This window comes from Pyrgilauda ruficollis, unplaced genomic scaffold (genome assembly GCF_017590135.1).
Source record: "Pyrgilauda ruficollis isolate IOZ18807 unplaced genomic scaffold, ASM1759013v1 scaffold9, whole genome shotgun sequence".
Taxonomy (NCBI): domain Eukaryota; kingdom Metazoa; phylum Chordata; class Aves; order Passeriformes; family Passeridae; genus Pyrgilauda; species Pyrgilauda ruficollis.
Genome location: NW_024531043.1, coordinates 8456275 through 8471222, shown reverse-complemented (window position 1 = coordinate 8471222; position 14948 = coordinate 8456275). Strand labels below are relative to the sequence as shown.

General features: G+C 41.5%; 1 protein-coding gene across 2 annotated transcripts in view; it reads left to right on the top strand.

The window, feature by feature from the left end:
* Positions 1-14948, top strand: part of ZNRF3 (zinc and ring finger 3) — a 66689-nt gene that overhangs the window by 37410 nt on the left and 14331 nt on the right. The window lies entirely within an intron of this gene.

Sequence of the window (14948 nt, the reverse complement as noted above, 5' to 3'; positions counted from 1 at the left end):
CATAATGATGGTGATGTGACATAGGGTGTGTCCAGAGAATTAGGGCATGGAGTTCCAAATGTGTCAGTTTATATGTAGCAATTTCAACAGGTGAAAGAAGTCTGGCCAAGGTGCTAGTCAATACTGCACTGCATTTCATTGTTCTGTATTTTCTCTACTTTTTCTTCTCTTCCTGAAATATTTCTTCCCTATTTCATGCTCTCTGCTGTAGTTTCTCCTCTCCTTCTTTTGCTGGCAACGCTTCTGCTCAGTTCTCACTCTGCTCAAGTTATGTCCTGATTTAGAAGGACTTGTCAGAATTCTTGGAATATTGTTGAGTGCAGATAGCATCAGGAGCATCAGCCCTGAGCTTCTTTCAGGTTTATCAGTTCAGTCAGCCTGGTTATCACACCAGTGAGAATAAGTTGTGGTGTGATTGTCTGGGTCTCTGAAAAGTTCAGTTTGCATGCAGTTTGATACACAAATTGCTATCTGAGGATTCAGTGTGGCCTGTAAATTATTTTGCCTGGGTAAATATCAAACCTGCTGCATGTGTATATGTGTCTTCCTCTGGTTATTTTTAGGATTTGGCAGCTGACTTAAAAGAAAATGTGAAAGGGAAAGGAATGGGAGAGGGAGAGGAGAGGAAAGGAGGGAGGGAGAGAGAGGAGGAGAAATAGAAGGAAAAGGAAAAAGGAAAGGAGCAGGGGAAGGAAAAGAAAGGAAAATATGGGAGGGCTGGTCTTGAACAGGGAAAGGACTTGGAATTTTTTCCATGTAGAAAAGGAGGAAGCAGTCAAGGAGTGCAAACCTACAGTTTGTTCCTCATTAAGTTTGGTTTAACCTGCCCCAAGGTGGGACATCATAGAGGTGATATTGTTGAAAGTTTGGAATGTGGTGAAGCAGAATGTAGGCTAGTTAAAAGCTGTAGAGGTAAATTGCATGGCACATGAATCTGGTAAAAAGTTTTGTATGGCTTTATTCTTATTGTTGGTTTTGGTTGTCAAGGTCTTTTTTGATTTAGGGGTGGTGTTTTGTATGTTTGTTTGGATTTTTTTTTAAGTAAAACTTTGGCTCGTGTTTTTAGAAGTTCTACTCTAGTTGTTTATCCAGAGGTAGCTATACAGAATTTAATGTGTCCATTTTCGTATTGATTTTTTAAATTTTCATATTGATTTGTAATTCATATTGATTTTGATATTGCTCATCCTTCTTAGTCATTGCTTGTCCTTCTTTATATGATGTAATGGAAATGAAAGTGTTTAAAAAAATGTCTCTGCTGTTAGGGCAGTGCCTGTGGAAACTGGGCCTTGGTTGAGGCAAGGAGTGTGTGTGGCAGCTGTGTTTTACCATTACCTTTGATCACAGTGCAGTCCTGTTTGAGGCCATGCTGCATGCAGGCAAAGCAAAGGCCTGGGTTTTACTGATCTTATGAGCTCCTGAATAGGGCTAGGAGGGGAATGACAGAGGAAGAAGAAAGCTTTTGGAAATGAAAAGGAAACCCCGTGAACCCGAGCAGCATTATTGGCTGGATTTGCCTACCAGGGAGCCGCTCAGTTTCTGCCAGGCTAATTTTGCTTCAGCTTCTCTCCCCCACACCCCCAAGCCCACCTCCCCCTCTCTCCTTCTTTCAGACTTTTTTTGTTTTTGAGGCATGGCTGTAGTAACTTGGTTCTCAGGCTGGGAACCCACTGAGCTGTTGCCATGGTCACTGGGAAGCTCTCCGTGCCATGTGCTTCAAAGGGAACCTTTCCCCTCCTGGAATTCCTGCCTTCCCTCTGCACACAGCACAATGAGGCTCCTTCAGCGCTCCAGCAGTGGCACTGTGCTGGAGGAAGGGACAAGCAGGGTTGCCTGCAATACTGATTGCCTGCCTGCGTCCTGGCAGGGCTGGGGAGTTGAACCCGGGTGTTCTTTGGGGTCCCTTCCAGCCCACACCGCTCTGGGATTCTGTGATTCACCTGCACGTGTCCTTACATTCCAATATGCAGGCTCCTGTTCTTCCCCCACTCCTTTAATTTTCAAAGCAAATTACGTCTGTCAAGACTGTGAAATACAATTCAGCAATACCATTGTTTTTTACTCCAGTACAGGATAGTGAGAAAATGCTGAAGATTTGTTTAAAAGTAGCACTTCTTCCCTTTCTGCAGGATTGAAAGTCCACAAGAAAGGATTTAGTTCTTCTTTCTCTTCCAGGGACTGCTCTTCTTCTTTATTAATAGGATATATGTATTTGAGGATGTGCATCTGAGTATAACCTAACAAAGACAGGATGTCCCTGCTACTACTGCTTCCTGTTTTCTTCAGATGAAAGAATCTGTAATATGAGGAAATTCCTAGCAGTGCTTCCAATATCCATTCATTTCTTTTCTAAGAGCTTATTTACAAAAACTTACACAAGTACTAACTAGAAGAATCTCTTGTTTTACCATGGCATCATTATTATTATGCTAGTTAGGCTGGGGCAAAAATCATCATAACTTGAAAATGCACTTAACAGTTGAACTGTGATTCCGAACCTTTTGTCTAACTATTTAGTTTAAGTATAAAAATTCCTATAAGGTAATCAAATGAGAATTTATGGGGCTGTGTTGGTAGTTTAGTTCCTGAATAAAGAGAGATCTGTTCTAAGACTTGAGAAACAAGAAGGCCTGTGAGGAGTCCATTTTAATCTTTTTCTTTCAGAGTTATTAAAACTAATAAAAAAAGGCAAATTAAACAAAAGCAACTTACACCTTTATATTAATAGCCTAAATGAAGCAATCAGTTATATGTTCAGATTGGTTGCTGACAGTATACTTTTTGTTTCTTTGTAATTAATAGTTTTATACACAGTTTAGATAATTTCCTGTAGAAATGGATTCAGTTCAGTTGTAGAAATGCATATTGAATTCAGGCAAACGCTCTTCCATGCTAAACTTGTTCAGAAATTAGGACTGAACTATGCCATAGATTAAGATCTAAAATTAATGAGAGACATGCCTAAAACCATTGGTCAGTGTTTCCAAAACTTTGCTTGTTCAGATACTTTCAACTGGTAGTGACAGCTGCAGTAAGGCACCCTGTGCTGAGTCTTGTTCTGCATGAGGTGGGAAATATTGTCACTTCAGGAAAACTTCTTCTATGCATTGAAGTAGTTGACATCCTTTTTATGGGATCTGTTCCACAATTTGGAGACCTTTTCTACCTTCTGTTAGCCTGTGTTTCTTCTTTGCAAACAGCATCCGAACAGCATTTGTGATTCTTTTTGAGGCAGTAGTCTCAAAACTTAATGGCAAAATTTCATTGATCTGGATGAAAAGTAACAGTATGGGTGATTTTTTTAGCTGCTTGGTTTGTTTGTTTCACCTGAAGGTTTGTGCTGACAGTGTAGAGTCCAGTGGAGGTAGGAACAAGTAAGAGCAGGTGGGGTCTACTTTTTGTGATGGCAGTGTGGCCATAAATGTATGTCAGACTACAGACTGAGAAAGAATTTTTGGCAGTATAAACTTAATATTGGTTGTTTTGAACTCCCAGACATTCTGTGTTAAGAAGGAAGTTGTTATGAAGTAGAAGAAAGCTTTTTGAATGAGACTAGACTCCTTTGGCTGTGGACCAGCTGTCAGATCTATATTGCAATGTCAAGCATGCCAGAACCCTGATCAAACAAAACCTATTGTTTTTATCAACCCCATTGTTCTGTAATGAAAAATGAATATTAGTTTTAATGGGGAAAAATAGCATCCTGGCTACTGTTAAGGATTCAGACCTTCTGAATCAATCATGTTCTTTAAGAGTCTTCATTAACTTCGCATTAAAATTTTTTATTTCCAAGGTTTGTTGTCTTAGCACTACCTAAAATAAGGGTTTACTGTGAAAACATGTAGTATATATAATTGTAATCCCTGCCATGTTTGTGTTTGTCTTCACTGTGTTTGTTCTAAAGAATATATAGAGAAAATCATAATTTTCCCAAAGCAACAAAGAACATCGTAAGTACTGTAATATATTGATTGTTTCTTGTTATTCCCCACTTCAGCACCATTTATAATGTCCAAGACACCTGAAATGTTTACATCCATTTTAAACAACTCTAACACGTATTTTAAAATGATATCTGAAGTGATACTGATATTTGTGCAAGTACTTTTGTTGTCATTTATGTTTTGACATTAATTTTTCTTACTTCCCCATTGCTAGCAATGTGATCAGACCTCTGCACCATATGGACACAGTGATTTCTAGAGTTCTAACAAAACTCCAGCATAGATGAGATCAGAAGAGGGGATAATACATGGTTTTTTCAGGAAGAAGATGGCTTTTCTTAATGGCACACAAAAAAAGACAAGAAGAAGAAAAATAATCACATAGAACAAAATGCTTTTGCCAAAAGCACTGTGCATTTCTGCTTCCCATCTCCTTGCCTCTTCACCCCCACAGACCATACTCCAGCAACAAGGCTATTTTAACAGATGAAGAAGGGGGTTTGAATGGGAAAGAAAAAAGTAAGAAAAGGTTGCAATCTAAGAGTGTTAGAGCATGTGGCCACTGCATGAAACAGCAGTGTCATAATTATAACTGAATTCTTGAGTTTATAAGTACCTCTCTCACGTGTTCCCTCTTTAAATCCTCTCATTCCATCTCTGCTTTCCACTGTAATTTCTGCCGTCCCTTTGAGGAGAGAAGGGAGAGGTTGAGCACAGGAAAGAGAATTGACAGGCAAGCCAGTTGAAATGTGGAGAGAGGAAAGGTTTGTGTATGGATTGTACAGTGAAAGATGCAGAAGGAAAGAAAAGAACTGGATCAAAGCCAAAAAGGAGAGAACTCAAAGGAAGGGCCAAACAAGGGCTGAATCAGGTTATGCAGCTCTGAAGAAGTAGCTCTGTCAGGTTTTCATTCATGGGTGGTGGTGAGCTCTTTCCGTTGGTAACTAGTGCCAGCAATCTGCTACTGTATTACTTTACTGACTTTCTTTCCATGTTGCCTGCACAGTTAGGAAAAGCATCAGCTACTCATGAACAAAGCCCTCTCTCGTGTTTCTCCCTCTGGGCACTCCTTAGATTTGCCATTGTTGGATTGATTACTTTAAATAAAAGTCCACTTTTAGAGTTGAGTCCTTAGCAGTCCCCAGCACCATCTTCACTCCTTTCAAACCAACTGTGGAACACAGCTGCTTCTCCCTTAAGCTAAAGAAGCAGCTGTTGTTGCCCTACATGTGTTACTGGAGTTCAGCTCAATCAGATCTCCTAGTGAAATTAATGTAAGTCAAGGGCTGATTAAAGACTGAGGAGCAATTATTTAAAGTATGCTGCATTTACAAATAATAATAATAATAATAATATGGAAATGCTTCATGTTTCTTAAGTTTCTGGACCCTCATTATTCTGTGTGCCTTGTAAGCCTTTCAGACATTGAGAGTTGTTTTTGTTTTACATGCAGACTCTACCTATTTCTCTAACAGGAGAAATGCATAGTGGCAAGAGTTTGAAAGAGAGAAATGAGAGAGCAAGTAAGTGCTGCTGTGTTGGAGGGTAGAAACGAGCACAAAAGAAGCCTGGCAAGCAGAATCAGATAAATGGACCAGAAGGTGAAGAAAATAAGGAGCAGATATGGAGGCAGGGAATGGAATTATTTAGGACTTCACAGATGAGTGACATGCCTAATTTTGGTGCACTAGGAGACAGAAGGCTTTGAAAGAAATTGGAGAACTTCGGAATGTAACCAGAGCTGCATCAGAAGGACTCCAATATTCAGAATAAAAATTGGGCAGATACAATTGACAGTGGTAAAAAGCTGGATCCTGAAAAATTACAGACATAAAGTGGGAATGTTTTGCAATGATTTTCACAAGACTGAAAGGAAGGAAAGAGAAAAAAAATTACACAAATTGTGCTTCATATCCTACTGCTTTGAGATAATTTGCCAGAACATGTTTTTCTGCTCTAAACATTTTATCTTTTTGATGACCAGGTGATATCTTGAGGTGTGGTTTTGGATAACATGATGATTTAACATTTGTACTGAGTTCAAGGAAATGAGTCCAAATTAAACAAGTGATCATACTGTGAACTCAAAATGAGTAGGAAGTGCTTTTTAGTCACTGTAGGGAGTACTGACTGAGCTACTTACAATTCTAGCAGGTTAGTTTTTGAACATTTGAGTTGGACATATTTGTGACATGAATTAGGTTATACATATTAATTATACATTATTAGTATTTGCATTGCTGTGGCCTTAGAACTGTTCAGTAGGGATATGAAACTCTCACAGAGACTATTAAAAATATCACAAGATTGTATGTATTCTAGTGCATTAATGTCTCAGTTCTTGGCCCATTGGTGGTTTGTTCAATTGGTAAGCCAAGAGAACACATCACAGACATGTCATTTTTCAAAATGCTCAAATAACTTGGTCCCTTTGGGATAGGAAGAAAGATGGACCTTAGCCTTGAGAATCCAAATATTGAGCTTTTAAATGGGTATAGGGGGGAGGAGGCATTTGCAAAGAGCCCAGAATCCATGGACTTCAGGTCCATGGATGGTGTTGAAACTCCCAGAGGGTCGCTTCAGCTGAGTGTAAGGGTCTAATGAGCCAGTCTGACTGTTTATGGGCTGTGGTTAACCTCTTGCAAGTTAGGATTTCCTGTCGCCAGCAATGAGCTGTGACCGCCAGCACCACAGTGTTAATGATGAGGTAGGGGCTGATGAATGGCTGGACTCCAGACAGCAGCCTTCACTGGCAAGGAATCAAGTGGCTAGAGGGAGAAAAACATTGAAGTCTACAAGGGAAATAATGCAATCTCCAGAACCTATAATTCCCATGTTTAAAAAAAGAAAGGGATAAAGAAACTGGCGACAAATTCAAAACAAGTGAAGCTTTTATCTCTGCATTCTGAATAGAAGATTGTTCTTCAGCAAAACTGGCTGTAAAAGCCAGGCCAGTTAAAACAATATGCAGGCTGCTTGCCTCCAAGTAACCAGAAATTGTTGGCTCGGAGTAGCCTGTTCTGAGGAGCCAACCTGCTGGGAGACGTTATCCAAGCAACGGCTTGAATGTAATTCCTCCCGCTGTGGAATGGCTCTTTGGCAAATGAAGACCCTAATTAGAGATGGAAGGGTTTCTATTTTGTTTTTCTTTAATCCTTGCCCCGAGGCCTCTGCAATACAGCCATGTCTCTGCTTGCGTGGAGAGAAGTTTCCAGTTTCCCTTTGTAACAAAAATCCTCCACCTTTTTCATTTTTGTTTTCCCCTTCTTTTTATCTTTTTTTTTTCATTTTTAATTTTTTTTTTTTTACAGAGTCAACAAACTAACAACAAGGGCCCACCACAGTCTGGGACCTTGAAGCTAAACTAATTCAAAACCAAGGATAACTGTTTGGAAGAAGGGCCATATCATCCTGTATTAGCCAGCCATGAACATGAAAAGCTGCTAGCTAAACTGGAATACTGGCCCACCATGCAGATTTTAACTGTTCAATTTACTACCCAAGCTGATTCTTGTAGTAGAGAGGGAGGATCTCACAGAATCAGCAGTATCCTGCTGGATTCCAAGGGCATCCCACATGATTTTTTGTTCATTCAGAAAGATTGAAGTACCTCACTAGGGCTTACATGCCTTTCTGTAGTCTTGGATGCAGATGCTCATCCCTGCCAAAGAGGGCAGAACCTCCAGGGCAATGGACTGCAGCACTTTGATGTGTGTAGAAGTGAAAATACCTTTGCTTCTTCTCAGCTCACCTTGGTATATATCCTGTCCATCTGAACATACTGTTAGGGATTGCATGCAGGCACTTAATAACCCTGCAAAGAGCACTGCATTTTCTGTCACTACTGAGATATGGATTTATTGTTTCATCATCTCAGATTATTGTGTTATCTCTAAAATGTCCTTGTTCACAGTAGATACCAACCTGTTGATGAAGGTCAGCTTGCTGCGGGTGAGGCTAAGCAAGACAGATGATACTAAGCATTCCTCATTAAACTCACTGAGGTTAGGTGGAATTCTTATTAACAATTTTTCAGTGTTTTGCCGCTTCTCATTCTAAATACAAGACAATTCTTTTAATTCCTTGTTTTCCCTTTTGATGTACATAAATAGCAGTTTATAATTCTAAAGTTAGAGCACATGCCTATAGGAGGAGCCTCAGTAAATTCTTTTTAAACAGTTTGGGTGCTTTAGGGATGCCTTTTTATAGTGGTCTGCATTAATAGTTTCTTTAATTTACAACTCCTCCAATGCTTTCTTATATCTCTGGTTTTTATTCTCTCAGCACCACAACGTGCTTGCATGTATGTTTACACAATTATCTTAGGTCTAGTTTATTGTTTCTATCCATCTGCTTTCAGTACACCCTCAGTGAAAAGGTTAAGAACTATCTGGATTGGGTGTAGTAGTGCTTTATAGCATATGATATAGTACATAATTCCTAAAATATCCTCATCCTGTGACCATTATATTTCAAAGGTAACTGTATATAGAAGTTCTGGGAAAAGCTTGAAGGGTTAACCATCAATTGTGAATGCAGCCACTCAATTCTTGCTGAGTGTGCTAGGTTCTCTGTGAATATGTAATCTAGTTCAAGACCCCAGTCCCTTCCTTTGATCTCTTCCAGTGCTCACCCTTCTCTCTGTGACTGTGCCTTGTCATAGCAACAAGGCTGCTGGCCTGCAGGGTGGTGATAGCAGAGGTCAGCCTTCGGGAGTGCAGTCCCATGACTCTGAAATGGATCTTAAGAGATGTGCAGCCAGCGGGCATTGCTGTGTTCAGGATTAAAGAAATGTCCTTTTCTTACTGTTTTTACTTGGTCTAGACTCAGAACTGGTAACAGTGTTTCTCCCTAACCCCAGAAAAGAGAGACACTTTGGTTTTTTTGTTTTTTATTTTAACCATCAGAGAGCCTCTCAGTAATGGGTGGTATGAATCACACTGGTGTGTATATATATTGTTGTTGTGATTATGTATGGCATGACGTGATAGTTTATTTAAAACTGCAAGTATGTAGCTTTTTAAGGTTTGGATTTTTTACAGAAAGATACATTGGATTTAAATTGTGATTGTGCTTTTAAATTTTAAAATGCTGCTTCACACTTTCTATACTTCTTAATTGGTAAGCAGCTGTTGTAACGCTGTGTAATATAGGGCACGTGTATAAAACATATCTCAAGGTGCCAGAGAATTTGAGTATTCCAGTCAGGAGGGGGTTTTATGCTGGTGTGATATATGGGGATTTGACTGTCTTGTTTTCAGACAGAAATATTCAGACAGAAGAAAGTTCCTTTTTCATTATCTCAGAAAAGGTTTGAAATGGCATCCTGTTTATGCTTGGCTTAACTGAGTTTCTGGAATTACCAGGGAATTGTACATTAACAGGTCTGAAGCATCAGTTGGTTAATTTGTAACTTCTGCTGTTTGCAAAGTAGATGGCTGTCCTTTTCTCCTTCCTCCTCTGCCCTGCAGAATTGGCCTGTGGCCTGGCTTGCTGGCTCCAGTGTTGGTTCAAGGGACAAGGTATTTTTTTTGATTGATTGAGCCTGATAGCAGTGTGGGGGGAGAAAAGAGAGAGGCCTGGATTGTTCAGATGTTGTTGTCTGTATTCTGTGTAGCTCTTGAGAGAAACAGGTTTTTGCATTTTCACAGTTGCAAAGAAAATGCTGTGGATTTTATGTAGGGTTCTTAATGATGAGCAGGTTTGGATGCTATTGCCTAGCTTCATCACAAGAAGCATTGATGGCTTCATGTGATGCCATTTCTGCCACACTGAAAATATAACCCTGCCATCCATAGAATGGGGGTGCAGTTCATACCCACTGCTTGTTTTAATAGGGTTGTTTAAGGTATTCCTCTCCCCTGAAGAAGTTCAGGGCTTTGAGAGCATCAGGGTCAGAGTACCATTCACCTGACTGGAATGGCAAACTGACAGTGGCAACATCTCCTTGTCACAACCTGCAGATTCGTCATGTATTTATGTAAGAACCAGTGGTCTCCTCATCATTAGGACTTCCTGGGTTTGTCCAGACTTAACTGAGGTTTTCTCAAAACTGCAGAAAGTTAAACCCTGATAAGGTGGTTCCTAATGCTGTTTCAGCACCAAAGTTGTCCTCTGCTAATATTTTAAAAAAAATAAAAATCAAATGAAGACAAGTCTGCAGAAGTGTCATAGTTCAACCACACAACTATAGCAAACCTCTACTAGAAAAGCCAATATTATAGAACCTAGTACTGCATATTCTGCATCATATTTCAGTAATATTGTCTATATCTTTGTGTTCTCACTTGACCTTGATATGGAGAAAACAGGTGCAAATCAATTGATGTTGGAACAGACTTTGTTACTTTTGAGTCTGCCCAAGAGAAGACCAAGACCACTGAGTTGCTATATCAATCATTTATTTTGGTGAAATATTGCAGATGGAAACCTCATTCCTTCAGCTGTATTCCCTAGCAGTCAAGTTCGTTGAAATCCTTGAGCTGCTTTTCCAGGGCAGTAAAACAAGACACTGCAGCTTTTCATTGAAAATCTTGTTCCTTGGAGTCACAGAGTTTGCAAGTTGCATGTCACAGAGTGTTGCTCGTGTGTTACCAGTACACTGTGTGAGAGGCTGACTTCTCTTATTTCAAAGCACCAGAAGACAGCTGATGATAGAATCAGCTATGAAAAATGTTCCACTTAACACTGCTTGCATAATCCCACTCTTTTGTCAGATTAATGACCACTGACTCCACCATGCAGAGAGATCTGACATAGACTGTGGATTTGATGAGCTGGGAATATCCAGAAAATATGCTTCAAGTTCAGTAATTATTAGTTCATAGAGAAACTTAGGGGTGGGGGGGAACCCTCAAAAACTGACAGAGAAAATTCAGGCTGGGTCAGTTGTCAGTTAAATAAGGACATACAAATCAATTTTATTAAGGGCATACAAATCAATTTTATTGACTACTCTGTTCAACAGTCTCTGCACTGATTTAGAGTAATACCATATTTTCTGCCCCAAAAACCAAGATGTGCTGAAAAAAGGAATGGCAGTAGGAAAAAGCCATTGTTATACCTGTTGGAGCTGTGCTGTTACCCTTAATTCTAGCAGCATTTTGCTTTTGGGATCCATAGGACTGTTTTCTGTGTCCTGTGCCCTCATTTTGGAGGACCAGCTAATAATGCTGACATCCCATAGTTTGCTAAAAGGAGTTTACTGGCATTTGTACTGGTTATCCCTTAAACCATTACCCAACCTCCTCTTCCCCAGCTTCATGAGTTTCTTAACCCAGGGAATAAATCAACCTCCTCACGTAGCACATACCATAATTATAATAAATATTTGTTAACTAGAGTGTACTGAGTTCCAAGAAGATAATACCTAGAGTTGGGTGAACAATTGTACAAATCCAGGAAGAGAGATAGGTAGTTTTTAATGTAAAAAAATTTGTGAGAGCATAATTTTATATCACCGGGATATATCTGTGGCTTATACAGGCAGCCAATACTTTTGAAGCATCATTTTCTCCCTTCAGTCCATCAGTATTATCCAGGATGTTAACTTAAAAAAGTTTATTTATAAGTAGTAATCTGGCTCTGCCAATAGCCATTTTCAACAAAAGGTACTCTCTTAATGCAAGATGTGTAATGCATTACTATGTTGATGTAAATGGCAGAGCTTGCAATGCTTAATGAACTTTGATCTCCCCACCTATAGTTTAAGCCTTGGTCTTTCTCTCCTCTGTAATTTATTCACTCTCTGAAATCCATTAGATTAAAGTGTCATGTCCTCAGGTGCAAATACTGCTGGATATTGTCAGGGAATTCTAACTCCAGCAAATAAGTAAATGTAATGAATAGAGGCTGATGCTGTTGGTGTGATTTTTCTCTTAAAGGGGAACCTTGTTAAGCAGCTTTTCTTATGATGGTTTCTCCACTGTTGTGTTCTAACTGAAACAATAATTGGAATGAAACCATACTGTAAAGCAGAGGGGAGGAGATGCTTGCCATGTTCATATGTGCAAGCCTGCACAGTCCTTCAAGGAAGGAGCTGAACTTAGTTTTGGTTGTTGCTGTCCTACCTGACTCGAATGAACGCGAGGAACATGCACCTGTTTAATAATTATCTGGTCCCTTGGGATGAAAGTTTGCCTCATCAAGGAAGTTGTTACTTCCTTATTGTATTTGCCTGGCCCACAGGGAGGTAGTGCAGAGCTCTTAAAATCTTTCTGGTGTTCTTTGAGGTAATAACTTAAAATTCCTCAGGCCTGGAGATGTGGAGAGGTATTTTTCTTGTGCTTCTGTCACGTGCATTTCCTCTTATCTTACTTAGATTACAAGGTCTAGTAAATTCTGCCAGATTTTAATCTGAGACAGTATTTAATGTGCTTTTTATTGGTAACGTCCATTGTTCTGTAGTAGCATAAACTCTAGACTGAACACAGAGATGGACTGGGAGGTTGTCGCTGTGAACAAAGTGATCACTTGAATTATGAGAAGTGCAATTACCATTTTTTTTTGTTTTCTATTACTCTTTACAAAAGGGGAAGAATACTGATACGTAGTGATAGTCATTTGTTTTAAGCCGTAGAAGACAATCACAGAAAGAAATAGACCTGGCAAATGAATGGGAATTGAATTGTGGAAATGTCTGATTGTTTGCCACAAGTATTGTAAATGTAAAAGTATGAGCTTATTTTCCCCCCTCATCTAGCTTGTGTTTATTTTTGATGAAGGTTTGGTCACTTTGCTTAGAAAAATGATTCGAGGGAGTCTTAAATGCTGGCTAGCCCAAAAAGAAAAAAAAATCACGTGCCTATTACAGACTGGTATTATTTTAAGTGGGACTCAACATTGCTGTGTTATTTTGAGCTGCCCTGATTACTGACGAGTGGACAGACTATTTTCAAAGACGTTTTGACTGGAACTATCCTGCGGGTATTTTCGGGGGTGCAGAAGGACCGGCAGGTGTTTCAGGTTGCCCCGGTCACAGGCGCGCTCTTGCCGGGAGCCGGGGGCAGGCGGGGAATGCCCAGCGAGCAGAGGCGCTCCCGCTCGGGCTCCCCTCAGCACTGCCCGCTTTTACGGCCGAGCTGGAGGCGGGGGAGGCGGAGGCAGCCGCGCTCTGATCTCCGGCCAGCGGAACCTGGCCCGTCGGGCGGCCCCCGGGCCGCGGAGCCGGAGCCTCGAGCCCGCCGGAGAGGGCTGGCGCCCGGCTCCCGGTGCGGGCCGTGCCCTGGGGCGCTCGGCGCGGCGGGAGCGCCTCTCCAGCACCTTGTGCAGGAGTGGGCAGCGCCTCCGGCAGAGGAAGTTTGGCTGGAGCGAACTTCCAGGCAGGAGCGCCTTTCCCTGGGTATCAGGATTTAAACCGCAGCAAGGAATAAATCCCCGCGTTTCCCCGCTGCCCCGGCCCCTTCCTCTCCCCTCCATGGCCGGGGACAGGCGGCGCTTCCGGCGCGGGGGCGCTGCGGCCGCAGGGGGTCGCTGTGCGCGGCCGCTGGCCCCTCAGGGCCGGCGTGGGGCGGGGGAAAGGCGGCCGGAGCCTCGCAGGGCTCGGGCTGCGAGCCTCGCTTGTCCCCGGTGAAGCGAGCCTTGCAGGGCACAGTGAAACGAGCCTCGCTTGGCCCCAGTGAAGCGAGCCTTGCATGGCCGCAGTGAAGCGAGCCTTTCTTGGCCCCAGTGAAATGACCCTCACAGGGGAGTTTCCACCTCCGGGTGTTAAGAGAGGAAAAGCACCGAGTAAGAACATTGTGGTGTGGAGGTTAATGGCAAATGGGGGTGACTCGCTTGGCCCCAGTGAAACGTGCGCCGCACTTGGCAGGATGGCCACACGAGTCTCCCCCATTTGCCATTAACCTGCGCAGCACGATGTTTTTACTCGGTGCTTTTCCTCTCTTTTAACACTCGGAGGTGGAAACTTGCTGCTCGTTCAGTGTGTTCGTGCACTTAAGGAGTTTTTATCAGCGCTGATCTGCAAAATCTCTTTAAAAATCTCTTCAGAGATCAAGGGGCCTTGCTTGTTGACTGATCGTCCTGAAAAAACATTCTGAATAGCCTGAACAGTTCTGTAAGCAGTGCGTGTCTGTAAGGGGTGCCTCCTAGGGAAACCTGGACGAGCCCTCACCTCAGGGCTGCTGCAGAGGAGAAGGGGTGGTAGATTCCTTTTAACTCTTCCTCCCCAACAGTTCTTAGTCATTAACCAGGTGTGCCGACTTCAAAGGGGACAAATACCTGGTGGGCTGAGAAAGAGCTCTAATTTGGGAGTTGGTTTCCCTCATGTGCTGTCTGATGGGCCTTTTTGATTTTTAATAAAATAGGAGAATAGAGTAAAGCAAGTGACCTTTATGTATTCAAACCAACTTCTCTGTACTGGCCAACATTTTTTCCAGGAAACTGCTGAGTAATGTTTCATAATTTATTACTTTTATTGGTTTCTCTTATATCACAATATAAGTTCAAGTTCTGGTAGTCTGTGTGGAGGGCCAGTGCCTTCTTGTTTAGTACTGTGGTGGTGATAGTTGTCATTGCTTGGATAAATAATTTCTTATATTCTGTGTCCATAAAGTTAATAGGATTTTGAAAAGTTACTGGGAATGTCTGCTTTGTGGAGCCATTGAGCAACATTTGAACAGTACATACAGAGACACAGTGGCAGAAGCAGGATAAAACCCCTGTTAGCCTTGTTTTCACTATCCCAGAGGATTTTAATATCTTCTAATGCCTTCTCTGTGCAGTTGGTGACTCCAGGTTTGGACTGTATTTGATGAAAAGCTGTGCACTTAGATAGCTCGGATCAGCATGAGAAACGTATGCAACAGTTCTGACCTCCGATGGTCAGAAAAAGCAGTATTCTCTGAGGCACATTTTGAGATTGTCATATCCTAGTTTGTGAGAATGACACTGAAAAAGTATAAAGAACCCAGTCCACCTTAATTTTCTACACTTGTGAGCTTGTCTCCACCCCAGGTCTTTGGGAAGATGGTTTTTAATGGCACTTCCAGGTAAAATGGAGGGAAA